The 23055-nt window shown below is 37.8% G+C and overlaps 1 protein-coding gene and 1 non-coding gene across 3 annotated transcripts in view; both read right to left on the bottom strand.

The window, feature by feature from the left end:
• Positions 1 to 23055, bottom strand: part of Celf2 (CUGBP Elav-like family member 2) — a 502138-nt gene that overhangs the window by 331316 nt on the left and 147767 nt on the right. The gene's annotated exons all lie outside the window — the stretch shown is intronic.
• Trnaa-ggc (transfer RNA alanine (anticodon GGC)) lies at positions 253 to 326 on the bottom strand. Its single transcript has one exon. It is a non-coding gene; the product is annotated as a tRNA-Ala (tRNA).

Here is a 23055-nt window from a genome sequence, read left to right as displayed (position 1 = left end):
ATGAATTAGAGAAGCATTTTGTTCTGTCTATAAGGGCAAGCATTTAATCCATTCAAGGTACAGATATGTCTCATTTAGCAGATGCATTTTCAAAGAGAGGCGCAATTCATATTTATGTGTTAAAATACTATTTTAAATATACTAGAGGGTCTTACCAAAGAAAAAATATCTGAAGAGTGAATTCCTTTAAAAGAAATGAGTCATTTTGAAATCATTTTCTTTTCTTTTATTTCTTTTTTTTTTTTTTTTTTTTTGTGGTGGTGGGGATTGAACCCAGGGCCTTGTGCATGCCAGGCAAACACTCTACCAACTGAGCTACATCCCCAACCCCATTTTATAATCAAACCATTTTTCCTAGTGTACTTGTTTGCAAATCTGACTTTTCTATATGGAGTTTCTTTAAGGGAGGCACACCTGTCCTACTTTGAAGATGACTGAATATACATACTGAGGTCATCCTCAAAGTGTACCTTTACCTATGCTCTAGGATACCCATTAGACAAAGAGCTATTAGTAATATGAAATTAAATATCATTAGAGTCAGAATCAAACAGTATCAGGCTGTGTCTACATAACCTAAAGTAATTTAGAGACTTTGCAATTATCCATCTAGCTGGTAACTCTAGACAGTTAAATAAGCCATAGTCAAAGCAAAATAGCCATTTTAGATTGGTAATTATTCTTTTTTGGCTACCTGCATTGATCATATTAAACAGCTATCAAAACTTCATTTAATTGCATCTGCTGATTGAAATGTAAAGCGGAAAGAAGGTAGATTTTAAAGCAAAGTAAGGCTTGGAGTCCAACTCCGACTCAATAAATATCTGTGTCCTCAGCAAGTTTTCTCACCTGAGCTTATTTTTTTCATCTGTGAAATGGGAATAATGCAACCCTTATCTGAATGTTGCAAAGATAAAAGAAATCAACAGATGTCAAGAATCTGGTATATAATAGATACTTAATAAAAGTTAGTTTTTATTCCTTACCATGATCTTTTCAACTCCAAGGTCTTTAATAATTGGAAAATTCATATTTTTGAATCTTCCATTCTCAACTTAATAGTTCAGTAATTGAACTCATAGGTTATGTGCAAATTGAAATGCTGGCTCGTAAATCCTTGAGGGAAAGAATCAAAACCTATGTTAAAAATAGACAAAGACTCCAAAAACATATATTGGAGAAAAGATAGCCTCTTCAACAAATGGTGCTGGGAAAACTGGAAATCCATATGCGGCAAAATGAAATTAAGACTCTATCTCTCACCATGCACAAAACTTAACTCAAAGTGGATCAAGGACCCAGAAATTAAAGTACAGACCCTGTGCCTAAGAGAAGAAAAAGGTAGGCCCAAATCTTCATCATGTGAGATTAGGCCCCAACTTCCTTAATAAGACTCTTATTAAGTGTAAGAAATTAAAAAAAAATCAAGAATCAATAAATAGGATGGATTCAAACTAAAAAGCAAAAGAAACAATCAGTGAGGTGAATAGAGAGCTTACAGAATGGGAGCAAATTTTTACCACACGCACATCAGAGAGAGCACTAATCTCTAGGATATATAAAAAACTAAAAAATCTTAACACCAAAACAACAAAGAACCCAATCAATAAAATGGGTCAAGGAACTGAACAGACACTTCTGAGAAGATGATATACAATCAATCAACAAAAATATATAAAAAATGTTCAAAATCTATAGCAATTAGAGAAATGCAAATCAAAACTACTTTAAGGTTTCATCTCACTCCAGTCAGAATGGCAGCTATTAAGAATACAAACCACAATAAATGTTGGCGAGGATGTGGGGAAAAGGGTACACTCATATATTGCTGGTGGGACTGCAAATTGGTGCATCCAGTCTGGGAAGAAGTAGAAAGATTCCTTGGAAAACTTGGAATGGAACCACCATTTGACCCAGCTATCCCATTCTTCCGTCTATACCCAAAGGACTTAAAAACAGCATACTACAGTGACACAGCCACATCAATGTTTATAGCAGTACAATTTACAATAGCTAAATTGTGGAACCAACCTAGATGCCCTTCAGTAGATGAATGGATAAAGAAACTGTGGTATACATATACAATGGAATATTACTCTGCATTAAAAGATAATAAAATCATGCCATTTGCAGGTAAATGGATGGTGTTGGAGAATATTATGCTAAGTGAAGTAGGCCAAACCTAAAAAACCAAATGCCAAAGGTTTTCTCTGATATGTAGATGCTGATCCATAATGTGGATCAGGGAGTATGGGAGGAATAGAGGAACTTTAGATAGGGCAAAGGGGAGGGAGGGAAAGGGAGAGGGAATGGGGGTAGGAAAGAGTGGAATGAGATGGTCGTCATTACCCTAAGTATATGTATGAAGATATGAATGGTGTGACTCTACTTTTGTACAACTAGAGAGATGAAAAATTGTGCTCTATATGTGTACTATGAATTAAAATGCATTCTGCTGTCATGTATAACAAGTTAGAATAAATAAATAAATTAAAAAAATAGATGTGTCTTTTGTAGCACCTCTGAACATTGCTGCATTGGGGATACTTTAGCACATTAGCCTTTGGGGGACGCTTTATATCCAAACCATAACAGTACCCATGTCTACATGATGCCCAGATGATGCTTGCTAACTCTATTTCCCTAGAGTGGAGGAAACTCCAAAGGCAGCAATGAATTACCAGTACTGTGGGAATGTCCTGGTATCATCCTGGCAGCCAGGAGCTGAGGAGATTTTCTCCTCTGCCATGGAACCAGCTGACCATGGACTGAAACCCCCAAAACCATAATCCAAAATAATCTTTTCTTCCCTTAAGTTGTTTATGTCATGTATTTTTACCACAGAAATACAACCACAGCAATCAACATATGACTTTCCTAAGTTGGTTCTGAATGTAGAAGTAGTTGTTGTTAGAAAGGTAGAAAGTACTGTTCAAGTGGTTTTTTTTTTTTTTTTTTTTGTACTGGGGACTGGACTCAGGGGCACTTGACCACTGAGCCACATGCCCAGCCCTATTTTGTATTTTATTTAGAGACAGGGTCTCACTGTGTTGCTTAGCACCTTGCTGTTGCTGAGGCTGGCTTTGCACTCACCACCCCCCTGTCTCAGCCCCCCTTAGTGACTGGGATTATAGGCGTGTGCCCCTGTGCCTGGCTGTTCAAGGGTTTTACAAGGGTGGAAAGAGAAGTGGGGGGAGGGAGGAAGAGAAAAAGAGAGAGAGATGGGGGAGACAAAGTGTGAGCTATCAGAAAAGTATTGCATTTGGTGGGAAGAGTGAGTGTAGGATTCCCGGGGGCCTGTGTGGTTGATGTCTTTTAGTTGAATTATGAGTGTGGATCTCATCTTGTATTCCTCTACAAGCACTGTCAACATTCTCTCTAAAAACAAGTCTTGAGTTTTCTTAAACATGATAACAGAAAAGAATCTCTTTCTATCAAAAAGGGAGGGAAGAAAGAATAACATTCAACCATCTTTGCAGGGAATTCCCTGTCTTGTTATCATCATTAATGTTCCATTTCCCCCATTTCAGATATTTTAACAAATTTGTTCTGATTTAGTTCTGTTATCATGGGTCTCATCAGCTCTGATAGGCTCTTCAGTTGAAGAACTTTGTAAATCATACAGTTATAATCCCATGTGATTTTGTTTAATTATTATCATTGATGATTACTGAAGGAATTTCCCTTCCATCCTTCCATCCTTCCATCCTGGATTTATAATCTGAGGTTTGCTGATCTGAGTCTCTTTTGCCCTCATCTTAACAGCACATCTGGTAGAACATGCCGGATGCCAAAGCAGCTGAGATGATTCCACTCACTGTGTAAAAATGGTGGTGCAGGAGGAACCCCGAATACACTCACCTCCCTTGTCTTGCTCTCAGGTTGCCCTGTGTTGATCACTGTCTTTCTTGGAAAATGATAAGCAAACCTGGGGTTAGAGAATATAGGAAGGGATTCCAAGGGCAGAGAACTGGTTCTGAAATGGGAGGTTTCGGAAAGAGATCCAGGTTTTGGAAACAAGAGGCGTAAAAACCTGAAAATGGGCTATGAGGTAAATCCAGAACTGAGTCTTGCCAAGGAGTCAGAACTGTCCAGATGCTTATTTTTAACATTGTGAGCAACATGTTTACATAAAGTTCTCCTTAGCTCATGGATATTTTTGTTAGCGTTCCTCCTACTCATTAGTAATACTGATATTGTCGGGACACTGGGCTTTTAAAACTTACCTTGTTTCATAATTCTTTCTGTCCTCTCTCCATATTCAGTTTTGAAACTTAGGGCAATAACCTTATAACATAAATAACTAGTAACTAAGGAGTTTTGCTAATCCACTATCCCCCTTCCCAGGAAATTGCTAGCTAGGGCTATGGTATTCCATTCATAAGCTACCATAATATTCCAAATTGTTTTTAGTGCATTCTTGGTTTGTGTGGAACAACTTTTGAGTTGTAATTCAGCCAATTATTCCAGATGCTGGTCATTTATTGTGTCCAATCTCCTAACCTCTTTACGACTTGAAAGTACACCAAAACCCTCTGGGATCTGAGTGCTATAAGGAATGCTGTAGTTCTTGCTGTCAATCAAGGTCAGTCAACTTGCTACCAATCAAGGTCATCAGCACAAACACAGATACAGGCAAAAACTTTTGTTCGCTTACTTAAAAAAAAAAATTGTTTTTTAGTTGTAGGTGGACACAATCACCATTATTTTATTTTTATGTGGTACTGAGGATCAAATCCAGTGCCTCACACGTGCTTGGCAAGTATTCTACTGCTGAGCCACAACCCCAGCCCTTATTAGCTTACTTCTAAACATAGCTTTTGAAAAAGAAGTAAATCATGTTTAATCAACATTTGATTGTTCCAGCCCTCAAGACTTCCATTGTTAGAAGTGCATACAGGAAACGAAATGACTACACTATGACAGAGATAGCTTTTACATCTTTTAGTCTGTTGGGCTAAAACTGGATGTTCATTATCTGAACAACTGAAGGATGGCATAAAATCAGTATTTTAGAGCAGTTGCTGGGTTTGGATTTTTGAATTACATAATTTTAATGGGTCAAGTTCAGTGATTTCATAGAAACTTTTTAATCCATCTATTATCAACATCAAAAAATAATTACCAATATTGCCTACCTTTCTCTGAAGGAAAAAAAGCCCCAAATCCTTCTATCTTCCTTAGTACATTAACATCTATAATTGCAAAATAACAGCTATCATTTATTGAGCACTTACTGCACATGGTTTTACCTTTTTATAGATATGCCATTTCTTCCTATCAACAGTCTAGGAGATGGGGACTACCCATATCCCCATTTGACAAAGTGACAAAGGAAGAATCCAGCCCTGAATTTCTACATATGGTGCTCAAGGCCACACAGCTATGAAGCTGTGGACTCACAAGGTGGGTCCAACCCAGTTCCAGGGCATGTGACAGAGAATTGCCAAAAGCAATCAAGTATATCCAAACAAGTCCAGTAAAGAAAATGAACAAAAACTCCACTTTTCTTTTTGAAAAATTGCAGTTTCCCCCCATAATTTAGGAGCAGATGACATTCAGAAAAATGCTTTCTTTCCCTTTCTGTGTTTCAGAATATCTAAATTGACTCATTCCTAATCTTTAAAATTTGTACATTTCACACCAGGAAAGACAGTCTAAGAAGGGAACATTTTATTCCCAACTGACATTCTGGGTTTAAATATCCTTTGCAACAGTTTTGTTTTGAAAGATCTCAGTGGTTGCATATGAACCTGCCAGATGTCAACAATGTGTCTGCCATCTACAATATCCCCCAAAGACTAAAATTACTTCTTACTGATACAGTATTTGGAAATAACGTGCAAATACCATTGGACCTGCAGTATTACTAAGTGTCTATGTAAACGCCTCTGAAATAACAGATGTTCTGGGTTCTTGTTGTTCCCTTTGAATAACAAAAAATTACTTTGGGGGTGGGAAGCTAGTACTCCTTTCACTTTTCCATAACAGTTTCAGGAAAAGTCATGGCTTCTCATCCTCAGATCAACTTCAGGTCCCAGAATCCACCTGTGGCTACTGGCAGGTTTCTGCAGGTGTTTGCCTGTGGAAGCTGTCAAGAATTGGTCTAAATCAGGGCAGAGCAACTGACAGAAGGATATTAACTGGCAGAAACTGTTTTAGGTGTCAGAATTTCTTTCTGGGACACAGATATATAGGTGGAATCTGCACTCAAAAATAAATCAGTGATGAGGACAGCAGAAAAGGCAGAAACTGAGCTATTCGGGCAGAAGAACGGTTACCTGCAAAATTCACAGTGATTGATGAAAAATGACACATGACAGGGGCCAAGAGAGAGACCTGATGTTGCAAATGAGTGGCATTTCCAGTTACTTCAGGGGAGGGGGAGGGAAATTTTAGCAAGTCACATCCTAAAAGGTGAGGGGAAATACATTAAATACGAATAAATAGGAAACTGTGGTTTGAATTGCAAGATTAGTCAGACAATTATCAATATATCATGTTTATAAGCATTTTGCAATTTCTAAAGTCCTTTCTAGGGCTGTTAAGTGATTTAACTGATTCAGATCCTCAGACTCAGGAGTAGAACCTAAGTCTTGAACTCAGAAAAGGGAAGAGAAAAAAGGAAGCAAAATTAAGGGATTTTAAGGTCTCCCCCCTGAAGCTAGTGGCATGGAAAAGGAGGAGAAAAACTGGTTTAATGTAAAAAGAATTAGAATCACCAAGTCTGATGTGAGATGAGGCATGTGAAGTTCATGTTAATTTCATATGCAGGCACACACTGTCTATGGCAGAGCCTTGTGGCTCTGGGAAGAAGCATTTGATTGCAGTGAAAAACAAAAACAAAACAAAATAACAACAAAAACCCCACATTCTAGACTTGGCTCAGAGAGGTACCAACTGTGCAAGTTCAGCAATGTCATTTAGCATATCCAAGCCCACGGTTCCTAATCTGCAAAACAGGAGTAATAGAATCTGCCTTCCTCTATATATGCAAATGGATTCGTGGTATTGCTTGGCACTTAGGAGCCAAGCTTAAAATGATAATCAGATTCTTCTTAACCAATCACCTACAAATGTCTCTCAATATTGCAAATTCAAGTTCTAAGATCTCCATGAATTGATGTTGTTCCCACCATACCAAGTAAGGAAAATTGAAATTGAGTGATCAGTCTGTGAACCTGACATTAGAAATTAGGTCTTTGAACTTCCCATCCCCAGATCTTTCCACTGGGGGAAATAAATCATTTAAATATTGCATCCCAAGTCACACAGCTGAAAAGAAACCAGATCTAACTCTAATACTTGTGTTCTTCCTGCTACACTTATGAAAACTAAAAATTGGTAGCAATTGTTTCATCCTCTCTCTACTGTGGATTACAAGCAACAACCACTCATTTACAGGTAAATATTAAAATGGTATTTTGCCAACGTGGGAAGATAAATTTGCATCAGAACACTGTGAAATCAGCCCGTGCTTTGCCTTTATGGGAAAACCAGAAGTTCACCTCTATTTGTGAAATGAAAATTAATTTCAGTCTTGGTTCGTGAGAATTTGATAGGGCACTGCCCAATGTGTCTTTGAGATGGTATACTCAATTTTATTACCAGAGTTGATGGGCGGTGCTGAGGAAAATTGCAATATAGTGAGCATCTCTTTTCCTTTCACTGATAGTAAATTGCTGTACATAATCACATAGCCAGAGGGGATAGCTTAGTGAACTAAGCTTCAGGTTTGCCAGCCTAGGCTGCTTAAAACCTCAAGTTCTAATCCCAGGAGAGTCTGTATGACTCTTCATCTCCTTGAGTTTGATCAATTATATTTCATAGATTTTTTTTTTATTATGTAAGAGACTCAAATAAAGCTTTATAACCCAAATCCGGTCTATCTTAGGAAGATTCTAAATACCTTGTACTTTTTATTTATCTAAGTATTGAATTTTAGGCTTACGGTTTCTAATACCTTCACCACAGTTAGGGAGGAAATGATGTGAAAACTTATAATTAAGACGAGAGTATTTTGGTGGAATCACACACTGCATTATTTATATATGGGATCTGCCAGTCCTGATGAAGGAATGGGTCCATGGAACAAAGATGAATCCAACATAATAAATGACATTAGCCACCATTTATTGAATGACCACCATGTGCTGGGCACTCATCATGAATTATTTATTCAATCCTCAGAGCTCCCTTTCAGATAGATATTTTTATATTCCACTTACAGAGAATTCTAAATGCCCTCTTCAAAGTCACGTAAGCAGAGTAGCAGAGCTGGATTCAAACACAGGTGTGTCTGCCCCCAAGGTCCCTGATGTTCTACTTATCTCTGCTGCCCTGAAATTCATGTATGTATAATTGGGAAATAAAAATGATATGTGGAGAAGGGAGCCCATGTGGAGTTGCAGAGTGAAAAACCCAAACCAGGAAGGCAGAAGGACCCTGGGACTCAAGGATAAAACCTGGGTCCCAGTGTCATGCTGTTGCATTATGCTGTCTTTGGTGATTGATCTTCCCACTTATGTCAGGGCTGAGCCACATGGTGAGTAGGCAGGCACTCAGGCGTGGTCTCTAGAAGAACGCAGCCTGGGTGGGTGTGAGGTGTGATACCCTTTTAAAATGTCTTCAAAATGTCACAGGCAAAGTTCTTATACTTGGTAGAGTCTTCACTCTGCTGAGATGTCATGGGGAGCTGGGGACCTAGAAGTTATATCCCTCTCTGGGAGTGAGCTCTGTTGTGTCCTGATTGGTTCAATCATCTTTCTAGGTTTTGATATTCTCTGCCATTAAAGAAACTTTCCTTTCTTAATTCACATTTTTTTACTCATCAAGTGACCATCCCCTTATGATACTCTTAGAGTGCTAATGATCTTAGGCGTGAAGTCACAGGTGAAATCAATAGGATCCCGCATTTTCTGGTGAGGGTGAAACAAGATTCATGTTTTGGGAAGAAGAAACATATAAAAAAATGAGCACAGAGATGGAAATGATCTTATCAACTTGAGACATATTGAGTTTAGAGTACCAGAGAAGCATCCAGGTAAAGAAAGTTTCTGGGAGGATCCAGGTGGACATGTGGAGTGAAAATCTGGATGTGTCAGTCTGAAGAATGGGGACAGGTGAGGACTAGACCTGTACTGCAAATCTTCAATATAAGGGAGATAGTTGAGACCATGAGCAGAAATGAGCTCACCCAAGGAGAGTCGTATAGGAAGAAGAGAAGTGGATCAAAGCAGAACGCTGGGAAATTAAACAAACATGAAATAAACACACAAAAACAAAAAGAGAAGAATTAGAAGAGCAGACACAGAGATCAGAGAACTAGGGGAACCAGCAAGGGATTGTAATGGGGAAACCAACATTGAGGACCAGAATTTCTTAAAGCATATTCTTAATTTTAAGATGAGTTTTACAGGTTAAAGTAAAAGCAGGTTTACTAATTTGCATTGTGAATCTTTAAACAGGACCACAATAGGTAGAGCTTTCTAAAATAGTTCACTCTCACATAAAAGTATTTGTGTCCCTTGAAACTAGTGTCCCTTGAAGCCTGCTTTGGAAAATCCTAGGTACTGAGTTTTGCTAAATAAGAAATGTTGATATCATTTCTGTATAATAAGGACTCACTAAAAGCAAAATTTTAACTATTTCCTACTCACTGATTACCTTTATCAAAGCAGTTTTGGGGGAGTAATAAAGATAGAGAAGCAAGGGATTGATGTTTGATTTGTGGTAAATGTATATGAAAGCATCAAGTTATACGTTTAGATACGTGTAATTTTTACTTGTCAATTATACCTCAATAAAGATGGAAAAAAGCCAGGCTGTATAATCAGTGCTTGCTTATCATTCTTTTAAGAAACTTGGGTTTGAAAGGAAAGACACACAGGATAGGAATTAGGAAGGACATCATATCAGTAAGACATTCCAGGATGAGAGAGTTTTGTGCAAACATATATACTGGACGGAAAAAGTCAGAGGGAGAGAAAGAAAACCAAGAATATGTAGGGTGAGGGAGTGAGGTAGAAAGGTCAGTCCCGGGCAAAAGTTCTGAAGATATGGAAAGAAACTACTGGATTGAGATGGAGCATGGGGCATGCTTGTATCAAAATAAAGTAGCCATCTGTGAGAACACAGGAGAGAAGCTTGATAGTGGTTGGGAGGGACTGTCAAGAGGTGGCCTTGGACTTGGGAGGAGTAAGCAGAGAAGCAGAAGGGAGAGAGATGCAGAAAATGAAGCCACTCCAAAGGACAGGAGCCAGAAGAAAAGGTGTTGCAATCCTGACAATCAGAGTGTGCCCAAGGAAGGATATTTGGTATCAGAACGCTAGTACTTTTCATTTCTAGCTAATTCTTTATTCAAAGTCATCGGTTCCTTGGGGTGGGATGACTAGTTGACTATAGAGTCCAATTTTGGGTTTCTGTTTTGGCAATTTTGAAATTAGTTGACTCCCACTACCCGAAGTTATATGAAGTTTTTGATTAAAAAGAGTTAAGACACGCTAAATTCATTTTAGGTGAAGTGAAAGGTATAAGTAGTTTAAGATAAGACAGAACAAACCAATCTTATGAATAAAATCACAATTACATGTTGTTCATTTTGCAAATATGGGATGAAAAGTTGAGTCAAGGATTTATCTAAGGCCACAATCTGCAAAGAAAAGTGTAAAATAGATCTGAATGAGATAAGGGTTTTATACCTTGTTGGAATGATATCCCATTAGATGAAAAAATGGGAATGGTTATTGGTGATTCCTATTTACCACTTAAAAATATAAATAATTCATTTCTCTCCTTGTTTTTTTTCCCATTCCCCTCACAACCTCTTATATGTAATTTTGTACAACAATGAGGTAGAGAGAGAAGATGGGAGGGGAAGGGAGGGGGGATAGTAGACGATAGGAAAGGTAGCAGAATACAACAGTTACTAATATGGCATTATGTAAAAATGTGGATGTGTAACTGATGTGATTCTGCAATCTGTATTTGGGGTAAAAATGGGAGTTCATAACCCACTTGAATCTAATGTATGAAATATGATATGTCAAGAGCTTTGTAATGTTTTGAACAACCAATAAAAAAAAAAATCCAACTGAAAAAAAAAATAAATAAACGTTTTGCAGATTAAGACAGCAAAACAAGAAGGCTGATAGTGAAACAAAAATAAATCTTCCAAACTCGAGGATGTGAATAAAACCACCAATGGCATATCTAGACAGAGTTTTACCTGTTATACAGAGGAATATTCTGTGGCCCTTTGACTTTGTGAATGAGCACAAAACAAATAAAATAAATCTTTGAACAAAATGTTCCAGTTGAATGCAAAACTAAAAAAAATACGGAAAACATTTAGGAAAAAATATATAAATAATCAGCAATTTTGTCATATTATTAAAACAATTACTTTAAGAATTTTGTACATCCATGCCATTCAAAGCAAGACCTCACTAGGTCTTGTTTTTGAAGGAAGTATGAATACAGGGATTTGGATGCATTCAGAAGACATTTCTGCAAAATGTTTTTGTTCCAAGAAGACTGCAGAAACACAAGCTTTCCAGATGCTTTCCTCTTTAACATTGTATTTTAATCCTTTAGCCAGTCATATTAAAAGCAAATAAGAGAAATGGAAATTGTTCAGTTCTGAAGGTGCTGCTGCTGTCTTAATTAGAAGCCAGCCCCACCCTGTAGCTGGATAAGATGTTGCAGGGAGAATAAGCCATTCCCCATCTCAAACAAGTATTTAAATGGTAATAACCAGGCAGTAAATTGGCAACCTGTGACACCAGCACCAGCCAATGTTCTACAGCAGGACCTTTATATATACATATCTTTAATTGCCACAAATAAAAAAGATAAGCCACTTAATTTAGGTGGGGAACGCTTAAAGGAAATAGACCCAAATATGATACATTTCTTAAGATGTATAATTAAATTTTTTTTTTTAGTTATACATCGACACCATGTCTTTATTTTGTTTGTTTATTTTTATGTGGTGCTGAGGATCAAACCCAGTGCCTCACATGTACGGGGCAAGCACTCTGCCACTAAGCCACAATCCTAGCCTTCAGATATATAATTTTAGGGAATGCTCCTTTATTTAGCATGTATTTAGAGACAAAGAACTAAAAGACCAATTATTTCTTTTATTTGGTGGGGATGGGGGGGTGTGGGGTATGGGATTGAACTCAGGCACATTGAACCACTGAGCCACATCCCCAGCCCTATCTTGTATTTTATTTAGAGACAGGGTCTCACTGAGTTGCTTAGCACCTTTTGCTGAGTCTGGCTTTGAACTCAGGATCCTACTGCCTCAGCCTCCCTAGTCTCTGGGATTAAAGCATATGCCACCAACTGCCCCCCCTCCATTATTTCTTTATGTGACGTGAATAAGAGAATGAGAGAGATAGATAGATAGATAGATAGAGAGAGAGAGAGAGAGAGAGAGAGAGAAGAGAGAAATATTGCATGTAGCCTTTGGGTAGCAAAATAGTAGTGTTTGAGGTTTGTTTATTATTATTATATAAACTGAGGAGATAGAACTGATTGACAGACAATCAATTGTTCTAAGGGCCAAGTTTCCATTTTACCTGAGAGAAATCTGCCTTCTACAAATACAGGAATCCCTCCTAGGGGCATTTCCTGAAGACTCCTCACCATTGCTATCTCCCCTATTGCTCATCTCTAGCCCAGACTTGAAGCTGTCCCTGAATACCCTTGTCAGAATCATCATCTCAATCACAGTCTTAGCTTTTCTCCCCAACAGAAAAACTCAGGTCTTTGTTACTCTCATTTGCATATCATTAGAACTAGCTAATGCATTTTCATTTTGAACAAGAAGGAAAAAAGGGTTTTATTCTTAGAGTCATTCTCAGTATAAACTCTAGTCTTTAGAAGTTTATCTTCTTAACCAACATGAAGAACAACTTCATCAGTAACCATAAAAGGTTTGACCTCTAATCTATATATTCTTCCCAAGAAAAATAATATGAAACCAGTTGCTGTGGTGCATGACTGTCATATCAGCTACTTGGGAGGCTGAGGCAGAAGAATTTCAAGTTCAAGGCTGACCTTGAAATCTTCCTGCCTCAGCAACTTAGTGAGAGCCTGATTTAAAAAAAAAATAAAAGCAAACAAACAAAAACAAAACAAAACAAAACAAAAACAATAACAAAAAGGGCTGGGGATGTAGTTCAGTGCTAAAGTATCCCAGTGTTCAATCCACAATACCAAAAATAAAAAAAATAATAATAGAAAATAATAATACTAAACATTAAGCAAATGGTTCCTCCCCTGATAACTGAATTTTTATCACTTTGTAAGTTAAATCCATTAATATGTTCTTATCTTTGTTACAGATTATTTTAAGCCTAGAAGAACTCAGAATGCAAAGCAATACAATTGAATCAGAATACAGCACCCATTCATCATCATCTCAGCCAACCTTTGCATTATTTGGTTTTTTAAAGTTATCTAAAAGAAATCCTTTTCTGTGCTCTATACCAATCGTATAAAATATACAAATACCTATTAGGTTTTGGAAATAATAATTCCTCTTTTCTTCTTTTTTTTTTTTAAAAAATTTTTAGTTGAATTTGGATACAACACCTTTATTTTATCTATTTATTATTATGTGGTGCTGAAGATCAAACCCAGTGCCTCACATGTGTAAGGCAACTGTTCTATCACTGAGTTGAGACCCCAGCCCTAATTTCTTCATTTTGACATAAGAATAAACAAAAAGCAAATTATTTACGTGGTTTAAAATCAGCATGATATATGCATATTCAACTTTTGGAATATCCCTAGGTGGCAGCTGGTGTTCTAAACATCATCATGCATTCCACTCAGTGGAATGGAATGCAGATTATTTTTATACATAAAAAATTAGGGGCTCCAAAGTTAAAAGCCATGGATATATTTCTGGGGGTCAAAATAATGAGTATTTTGGAAATCTAAGGGAAAAAAATGAAATAAACAAAAGATATGCCATCAACTTCTGACGATTTAGCAGCTATGATTAAGTCAGGAAATTTTTTCCCCAGCCTGCCCCTCTTCCTCTGGCTGCCAACATCCGGCCATTTTGTTGCCCTTTCAATAAGCCCCAAGGAAAAAGAGAGGACAAGACAGCCTTAAAACCACCTGGAGGGGACATATCATTGAAACTGCAAAGCACAATTTTTAGATCATGGGTAGATTAGAATGGATTTTAATTTGGTTCTCTACTTTCTAAGGAGTACTGAAGATAGTGAATCAGATTTTCAAAAAACTTGAATAACCAGTGTTACACTGGCCACACCACAAAGTACAACTGTTACCTCCACATTTATCCCAAGACACTTTGGCTATTGGTCTATGTGGAAGACATGTCCCTCATAGCAGTAGAGCCATGGGTATAATTGATTGATGGTCCCAGACTCTGGCTCTGAAATTCACGAGTTCATTTGCATCATAGTGAGCTTCTCACTGGCTGCTCACAGCCATCCATTGAGTGTGGCTGGGATCCTCCACAGGCTCTTTCCCAGGAGATACAAGGCCACTCATAGTCCCATTCTGCTCAAGGACTCCTCATTGGCATTGCTGAGTCCTCCTTAGACTGCTTGTGATCTAGGATGCTTCTGCCCACTTCCTTCCCTGGGGTCAGGAGTGCATGGCAGCCTGGCTACTTTCTTTGCCTTTTCTGGTCCCGGCCCCATTTTCTCTCACAGGCACTGCTCCTAGCATGCCAACTTCCTTCCTGGTGCCTACTTCTCCAAGTGTAGTGCTTCTCAACATCAGGTGTAGTAAAGCATGGATTAGGAATCAATGAAATCCATTCCTGGCCTGCACTGTGTATTGGTACTCAGGAATTTTCCATTTCATAAATAACCAATTTGGAATAACTGCCCTGGTTCATACCAGATGATACCAGGTGGTGGCTGTGGGAATGTTGCTCTTCCTGATTTGCCAGTAATGATGCCTTTCTTCTACTCCTTTTCTGGACTCCCAAATGAGAGAGAACATGTTGTTCACTGGAACTCCAGTACTAGCTCTGGATGATTCCTGCAGTGACACAGGGCTGCAGGACTGAGGGCAACTCGGTGACTTAATGAAGTTATTCTGGTCCTATCTCTGGTTTCCAAGTTCTGTTCTTGGTCCGTTTCCCCAGTTCTCTATCTTCAGTCTTCTCTTGTTCAATATAGAACACCTGTTCCTCTCTCCAGGGCTTGGGGTTTTCCCCTAAAAGGAAGGTGATTGGTTGTCCCAAAACCCATCTAGTCACTTGTAAGTCCTTTGTAAATCTGAGTAATAAAAGTGAAGTGGAAGGGTTTGGGGCATGGTGGGAGCTTATAGGATAAGGTGGGTTAGGAAATAGGCTAACAGATCTAAGCAGACCTGGACGTAAAGACATTGTCAGTGTTTTATGCCACATAACATGCAGCATGTCCTCACCTCTTCTGCCCTGCTTTGCTAGGCTCATTGACGCAGCCATGAGAGAAAACAGCATCAGAATCTCTCCCATCACTTTCTGGCTAACAAAAGGAGAAGGGCAAAGGGGACCTGTGAGTTGCTTTCTGGTCCAAAACAGACTTGTAACCTCTCCTTCCCTGATCATCTATTTTACTTGGTGGTGGTAGATAACTGTAAATTTAAGGTTTTCCCCCTAGGAACATAGTCGTAAGACCCATAGTACTAGTAGAACTCTCTCCCAGTGAATTCTGGGTAGGGAGACATTTGTTTCCATTGCTTATCACGATTTATTCCGTGGCAAAACACTTTTCTTGTTTGGAATTTCCAAACAGGAGATTCTAAATAAACTGTGCGATATGATCCATTCATAAGTTGGGTAATAGCTGTGCTAATGATGTGGGATACAGCCTCATTTAGAAAATTATTATTATTATTGTCATCAATCAGTTAGAGTTATTCACTCATAGCCTGATATATTTGGAGCTCAGCTTGATTTCTTTTAGGTCTGTTAACTTGTGGGTTTAGCATTAGGTTCCTTGACTCTATTTGTTTCTCTGAATAATGTCTTGTGGTCCCAAATCCCAATTTAGAATGGGTAGAGGTCTTAAGTGTTATCAAATAAAATTTGGAGGTGACTTTAAAGAGGAATCTAATGCAAAGTTTCTCCAAGTGTGGTCAGAACCAGCAATTTAAAAATTACCTGGGAACTTAGAAATGCAAATTATCAGCTTTACCCATGCCTACTACTTCAAAAATTCTGGAGGTGGGTCCTAGTATTGTGTTTTAATAAGATTTCTAAGGGATACCGTGTTTAAACTTGGGACCCAAGTATCCACTAACTTTAGGCCAAGAATTACAGCAATCATGGATCAACTAAAGCTGTCTTAGTGTCTTATACATGAGATTCCCTGTAGCGAGTACAAAAATAGGTTCAAGAATGTCTTTTGAGAGTTTTCCATCAAGTTGGCAAAACTCACAGCCATGGGATTAATAGGAAACTGGTAGGACAATAATTAATTAAATTTGCACAAATCAAACGGTGCCACAGAACATTCAAGAGAGGGGACTAGATTCATTGCATTATATCTATTTGGATATGATTCAACATTTACCTTATACATATATAATAAATACTGATGGAAAGGCAAGATGTTCTTCTGGTAAATGAGAAAGAAGAGGGTGAAATCCTTTTTTCTTAACTCTAAGAATTGGAGGTAAACTTAATAGCATCTCTAATATATCCTGTTTTATCATCAGTGAAAATGACTCTGTGGCCTTTCTCCTTGAACCATTGTCACCACCATGACAGCTAAGAGAGTTAAAAAAATTTTGTTTTCATGTCAATCTTTTCTCATTGACAAAAAAAAAAAAAAAAAAAAAAAAATTCTTAAAGCTAATTCATATTGACACCGTGAGATAGCATTTTGTAAAGTCTAAAATGTTATATGAAAGTTAGATATTTGTGCTATAATCACTATTGTTTGAGTTAAAAAGCTGCATTGCTTCTGCATGAGAGGTTTGATGATTTTGTTCACTCAAAAATGGCAATATGAAGAGGAAAGGGCCTCATTCAGTTTGAGATTTAAAAAAACAAAGCAAAACAAAAAACTATTTTCTTATTCCTTCGGTAGATACATCTGAAAATGAACAACAGACAAATCAAAAGCCCAAGGCTTTCTTTAGAAATCCAAATGATTTTTTTTTTCAAGTTTCTGAAATGACATAAAATCAAATCCCTTTGAAAGTGAACAGCCACACATATAATTTTATACACCTGACCCTAAAACTAAGAAGGTGATAATTTGGTCACTTTTGGGGGTCATTAATTCTTTTAAGTTACAAAAGTTCCATTTAGCAAATTACCTTTTCCAAGGCACTAAATGACATCTTAAAGGTTTCTAGTGTTAAACTGCCTTCAAAGGTGGTCAGTTTACCCCCTAATCACTGATAACATCAGTCCAAATAGCTTCAATTTCTTTCATGCTAGATTCTGATAAACATAAAACACTTTTATGGACAGTATCAAATTTACCCTTAATTCGATAGTTAGAGTAGAGGAGGGGAGCCTGAGAAAAAGATTTTTGAACTTTCATTGTAAAGTAAAAGATATCATGATGTGAAAAAGATTTTAATTACATATTTGTTCAGTAATAGCAGAATCATATTATTTGAACATTGTTCTTTCATTTTTATTGGCTGTGCTTTATAATGCTAATAAAATATCCATTGTAATACCTCTTTGATTCTGATTTATGCTTTCAGGCTGAGCTGGAACACACGGTGCTAGAATTTATATTGCGGTCTAGGAAAGAATCTTTCTGAATCTTTTTGACCACTGTAAATATGTTGGGAACTTAGTAAATGCTTCCATGAGGCATCTCCAGTGGGTACATTGCCAGGATGTGTTTATAGAAGGCAGAAGGTTGTGAATGTGCTGCTACATTCAAATTTAGATCAACACAGAGAGACCATGTTAGGGAATGAGCCCCTTTCTTCACCTGAGGTAGGCACATTTTCCTCTTTATGGCAAGCTTAAATGACTTCAATTTGGTTCTTGTCCTCAAAAGTCAAAATTAAATCCAGTTAATGAGCTACTACATCATTTTTCAAGAGACCAACGACTAAAAATTTTCTAAACAAGAAATAATTCATCATTAGATTCATCTTCAAAATATAATATAATTCATCTTCAAAATATATCCATTATAGATGGATAGACCATGCAATAGGTCCATCTACAGAGGAACTCTGTAGAGATGTCACATTATCAGGCAAATACTAGCCAGTATGTATTGTCCTCCAATTCTTGGAGTTTTTAGCTCCATGGATTGCTTTTAACATGCATTCCTGACAAATTTCAAGGAAAAGTTCTAACTTTTCATGGTGAGATGGTAAAGACCCCATTAATCGGACAAGGTTAAAGACGATAGCCTATGTGTGGAAAATAAAGAAGTTGTTTTTTTCAGTTTTGACTGAAAAAGAATTTATTCCTGGAGAAGGTGAATCCATTTGGCTTACCAGGATGGTGTTTCAGATTCAATTAAAACGTGACACTTGGAACCAAGACAACAGATGGCATGCTACAAGACAGAATCTACTTTCGTATTAGTCAAGGATTTGGGGGGCTTGGAAGAGATGTTAATTTTTTTTCCTCCTAATTTCCCCCTATTATCTTCCTTCTATCTTTATTTCTTCCCTTTTGATGTTGGAAAGAGATTTCTTGTTATGGTAAATTTTCTCTGTTACTTCAAGCACAAAAGCCTCTTCTGGCAGAATGATGGTCTCATCTTAAAACAGGTAGTGGTTCCCAGGGACCTTGAAGGCTTTGTGAGTGACTTCAGCCTGGCAGACAAGCCAGGCAGACAGGACGGCTTCCCAGCATCCCATTCAGTTTCTTCTGAAACCTCTATCATATGACAGGATGGGCTTGTACATTAGAAATGGGACAGAAGAGGCTTTTAAAATCTTAGATCTGCTATTTGTTTTTCTTTCATACTTGGATTGGAGAAAAAAAAAGAGAGAAGGTGTGGGTGGGAAGAAAAAGAAAGTTTAACGTAAGAAACTAAAATTAAATGATGTGGAAAAGATTTCAAACATCTTTTTTTTTTTTCCAAAAACAAAACAAAATCAATCTTCAATGCAACCTGTGGTACTGTTTAATTAGTCAAATAAAGAAATTGACCTGGGTGCAATGTCACCCACTCTTTTCTTTAATATGGTAACATCTCACAATATATTTTTAGTTTTTCTCTTCAGGAAGTCAATATCACAAACTATAAATACACAGTGTAATCTTCTGCCAATAAAATGAGGTCAGCTTTCCTTTGGGTCTCCTTTAAAACTTGAAATCATTATCTCCCAACACTAAATCCCCTCACCTACTTAAGATTTACCTCTTCACCCCCTATTCCCCACCTCCTCCCCCAAAGGAAAAGAAAAACAGAAGCCTTTCAATTCCAAATGAACTCTTTGGCCTTCATCAGGTCAAAAAAAAAAAAAAAAAAAAAAGTAAGATCATAAGAAAAATCAAAGCACATTGACCAGATAGGGGCTGAGCTAAAGAAATAAAGATATGAAGGCAATGAAAGAAATCCATCCTTACGTCCTCTTTAATCCCACTAGCCAAAAAGAATGCTGAACTTTGAGAAATTTAGGAGCACTTAGTCCTCTGGCTAGGGGCACATGACCACTTACAATATTTGCCTTTAAAATGTGTCTAGTGTATTCAAATCTATGAAGCTAATGCCCAATTATAAAGAAAAAGGAGGTAGATTTCAGCTCATACCTATTAGTTTTGCAATAAAAAAATAAGAATGACCTAACTCTGCCTAGAGCAGAACAACTAGCCAGCTATAATGAGAAGGCTCTGTTCCCCTGTTCTGTTGGGAAATGGGATGTCACGTCAGATCAAACACTCAGTTTAATAGAATATTATCAAAAATACTAGGTATGTATTACCAATTTGCCAGATATGGAATACAATAAAATACACTTAACACTAAAACAACACTGAACAATTTTAATCTTTCTCTGATGATTCAAGACATTTCAGAATTTTTCATTGACTCTAGGTCACCATTACGAACCTCAATTTCCACTATGCCCAGTGAAGCATGGTTATATCAATTAATAGAAGTTTCCATTTGACAGAATGTTCTAACAACCAGCTTTAACAGTATATTGTTTCTCCTGGGCCGGTACTGGACAAAGGATGAATACCAATCAGTTGGAGTTTTTTGCTTGGGATGGCAGTCCATTTGGTTCAGTGCCTCAAAGAAAGTGCTGTCTTCAAGTGATCTGAATAATAAAGAAGACTCTTTCTGTCCCTCAGATTGTAGGAATTCCTCCACCATGGTTCTTACAGCACACTTACAGAAAACTCTTTCAGTGTGACCAGCTCCTGCTGGTGGTGCTCCAGTGTCCTGAAGAAGGAGGATCCCACCAGCTAAAAGGCCAGCTAAGAAGTTTACTCTCTGGCGATAGCCTCCCAACCACTGTTAATGCCATTCTAAGTGACTGGAAACTTTTGGAGCCAATAGCAGGCATTCTGATCGTGTGTACTTACTTTGATAACCACCATGTTGGGATGAAAGCATGCTGATGCTAATCCTTTTTCAGTTTGGGTAACACAAGGTGACAGCAACTGGTGCTAATTGAAAAGGAAAAACGATAATTCAATGTTCTAACAGTTTTCACCTACCTCATGCTCTTTCTTCCAGAAGATTGAAAAAACATTTTTCACAAACAGAAATAATCTATGGTAACTTCCTCTGGGGTCTGGGTCATTCTGTGTCTCTGAAAAGGACAGGCAATACTTATGTGATAACAGTATTTTCTGATGATGGGCCAGAATGACCCAAGGAGAAAAAAAAATGTGGTATTCAGTCTTAGGAAGATGGTTAAACTCCACTGCACTGAATAACACAGGCTAGAGATTCAAGAATGTTTCAGGAATTTCAGTTTGGCCTGCCATGTTGGATGAGTTACCCAGTTAGAGCCTTATGGTTCTTCCATGTAACACATATGTCACTTTTAAAGAAAACACTGGTTTTCTTCTGGAAAGAACTCTATGTGTTGTAAATGCACAGCAAGTATTTATGGATGGATCACAGTCTCCCGTTAAAGGCAAATAGACCTCAGACTACTTGGGACTGGAAAAATGTGCTCACTTTGTCTTGTAACATGCCATCAAAAGCCCTATGCATAGAAACATCATGGTGATATTGTGGCCCTATTCTTTCTTTATTTTCTAACACATTTGAGAGGCAGAGCATGAGGTGACACTTCAAAATGTAGGACAAGGCAATAGGCCTATTGTCACAGCTTCACCAGGACACTCCATACTCTAGGAGCTGCCACAAAGAACCCAGGTAGGGGTGCAAAATCTCTTGGGCAGATGGCTGGGTTTCTCATTCCCATCTTTCTGACTCCACAGTTTGTTCTGTTTTCCCTTTTTAAAATTCGGTTCATTCTAGAAGCAGCCAAATTTATCCACATAGTCCTTCTGAGGATAAATCCCTGAGAATTCTGCTTCAAAGCCCAGGAGAAGCCAGATCTCTGGGAAGAAGCCAAGCAAAATTTCAGTGAAACATCTCCCTCATGCTTGAACAAGTTTTTCTGTTCTGTTGAAACATGTTAAATCCTGCCCCATGCCCTTCTCTCCAGACAGATGGACAGACAGAGAAACAAAGAGACAGATACATGCTTAGTCTGGTGTAAACACTTCTTTGACAAGTTACAGCTTTCAGCTAGGCTCAATTACTGATTCCTAAAGAATCATTCACATTTAATCTATCTACTTTATCCCAGCCCTTGGAACATTTCTCAAATGTTCCTCGAGTCATAACAACCCTCTGAAAGAGATAAGGAGAATGGTGACACAAACAAGGCTTTGCAAAGCGATTTTCCTCTGATTAATCTCACCATGGGTTGGTGAAAAGAAGACGGTAGAGAATCTGATCCCAATTAGGGAGACGGGAAAAACGAAAGAAAAAAAATGTGTCGTAAAAGGTCTGTGTCTCTTCTGATCTCCAAACCAGTTTCTATCCACCATTTACCAACTCTTCTGAAGTCACGTGTGAATAATTAGAAACTGGAGAATTTAGCTGATTAGGCATTTTTACTACAAGGCAGGGAGAGCAGAAGTCATCAATCAAGTGTCCTCCAGGTAAGAGGTCACTCACCGACTTGATCTCTTCCTCCTTTCTAGAGGGAGAAGAGTGGGGAGATGGAGAGAGCCCACTGACCAAAAACTTGATGGTTGTTTAAACAGACCCTGGTGATTCCAGTAGATTTTCTGATAGCTTTAAATTCATGGTCGAATGAATCCATCCTCTTATATTCAAACAAAAGACATCTCAGATCATCCTTCAGAGAGTGAATGGCTCCCAGAAGATACATATGCACAAAATGTTCATTCTACTACAGCATTAATGGACCATTACCTGTAATATACTTCTTTCAATAAATTAACTGGCACCTTAGGTCATATCTAAATGTATAAACCAGTTTCAGTGAATTAGTGGAAGGACTGGTTTAAATGGCAAAGAGACTAATATTTATCATATGTGAAAAAGTCAAGAACTTCAGAGTACCAAAGAGAGTTTGGGGAGCAAGGTGGCTTGCCTTTGAGTAATTTGAGAATTCCCCTTTGGAAGATCCTGAAGTGCTCAGAGGACAGAGTGAAGGCCATTCATAGAAGTCATAGGGAGATAAGAGTTTGGCTCCTCCTAAAAGGATGTGATATAAAGGGACACCTTCTATGTGTAAGCCTCTTTTGTGGGTAATTTAGCGTAAGACAGGTCATTGCACTACCTCAAAGTCCTGTCTTATAGATAATATTTAAACCCATGGGAGACGAGTTGATAGTGAGGTTCAGAGGAGTTAAGAAATGTGCTTCAGGTCACACTGCTTATAAACAGCAGAAATACATTTAGATCCAAGTTTGAGCTAGTCTCACGTTTGTGTCTATTTGACAGCAGCCTCTGGGACAAACTAAATGCCCCCAAATGAGAGAAATATGCAAGTCAATATAGCACTCAGAACATTTTCCACTGTAACAGGCAAACAGTTTTTCTAAAAAAAGAATTTAAGCTCCTAAACTCTGAT

This window comes from Callospermophilus lateralis, chromosome 13, assembly GCF_048772815.1.
Source record: "Callospermophilus lateralis isolate mCalLat2 chromosome 13, mCalLat2.hap1, whole genome shotgun sequence".
Lineage (NCBI taxonomy): Eukaryota > Metazoa > Chordata > Mammalia > Rodentia > Sciuridae > Callospermophilus > Callospermophilus lateralis.
Note: the sequence above shows the minus strand (reverse complement) of the source record. Positions and strands in the feature narration are given on the sequence as shown.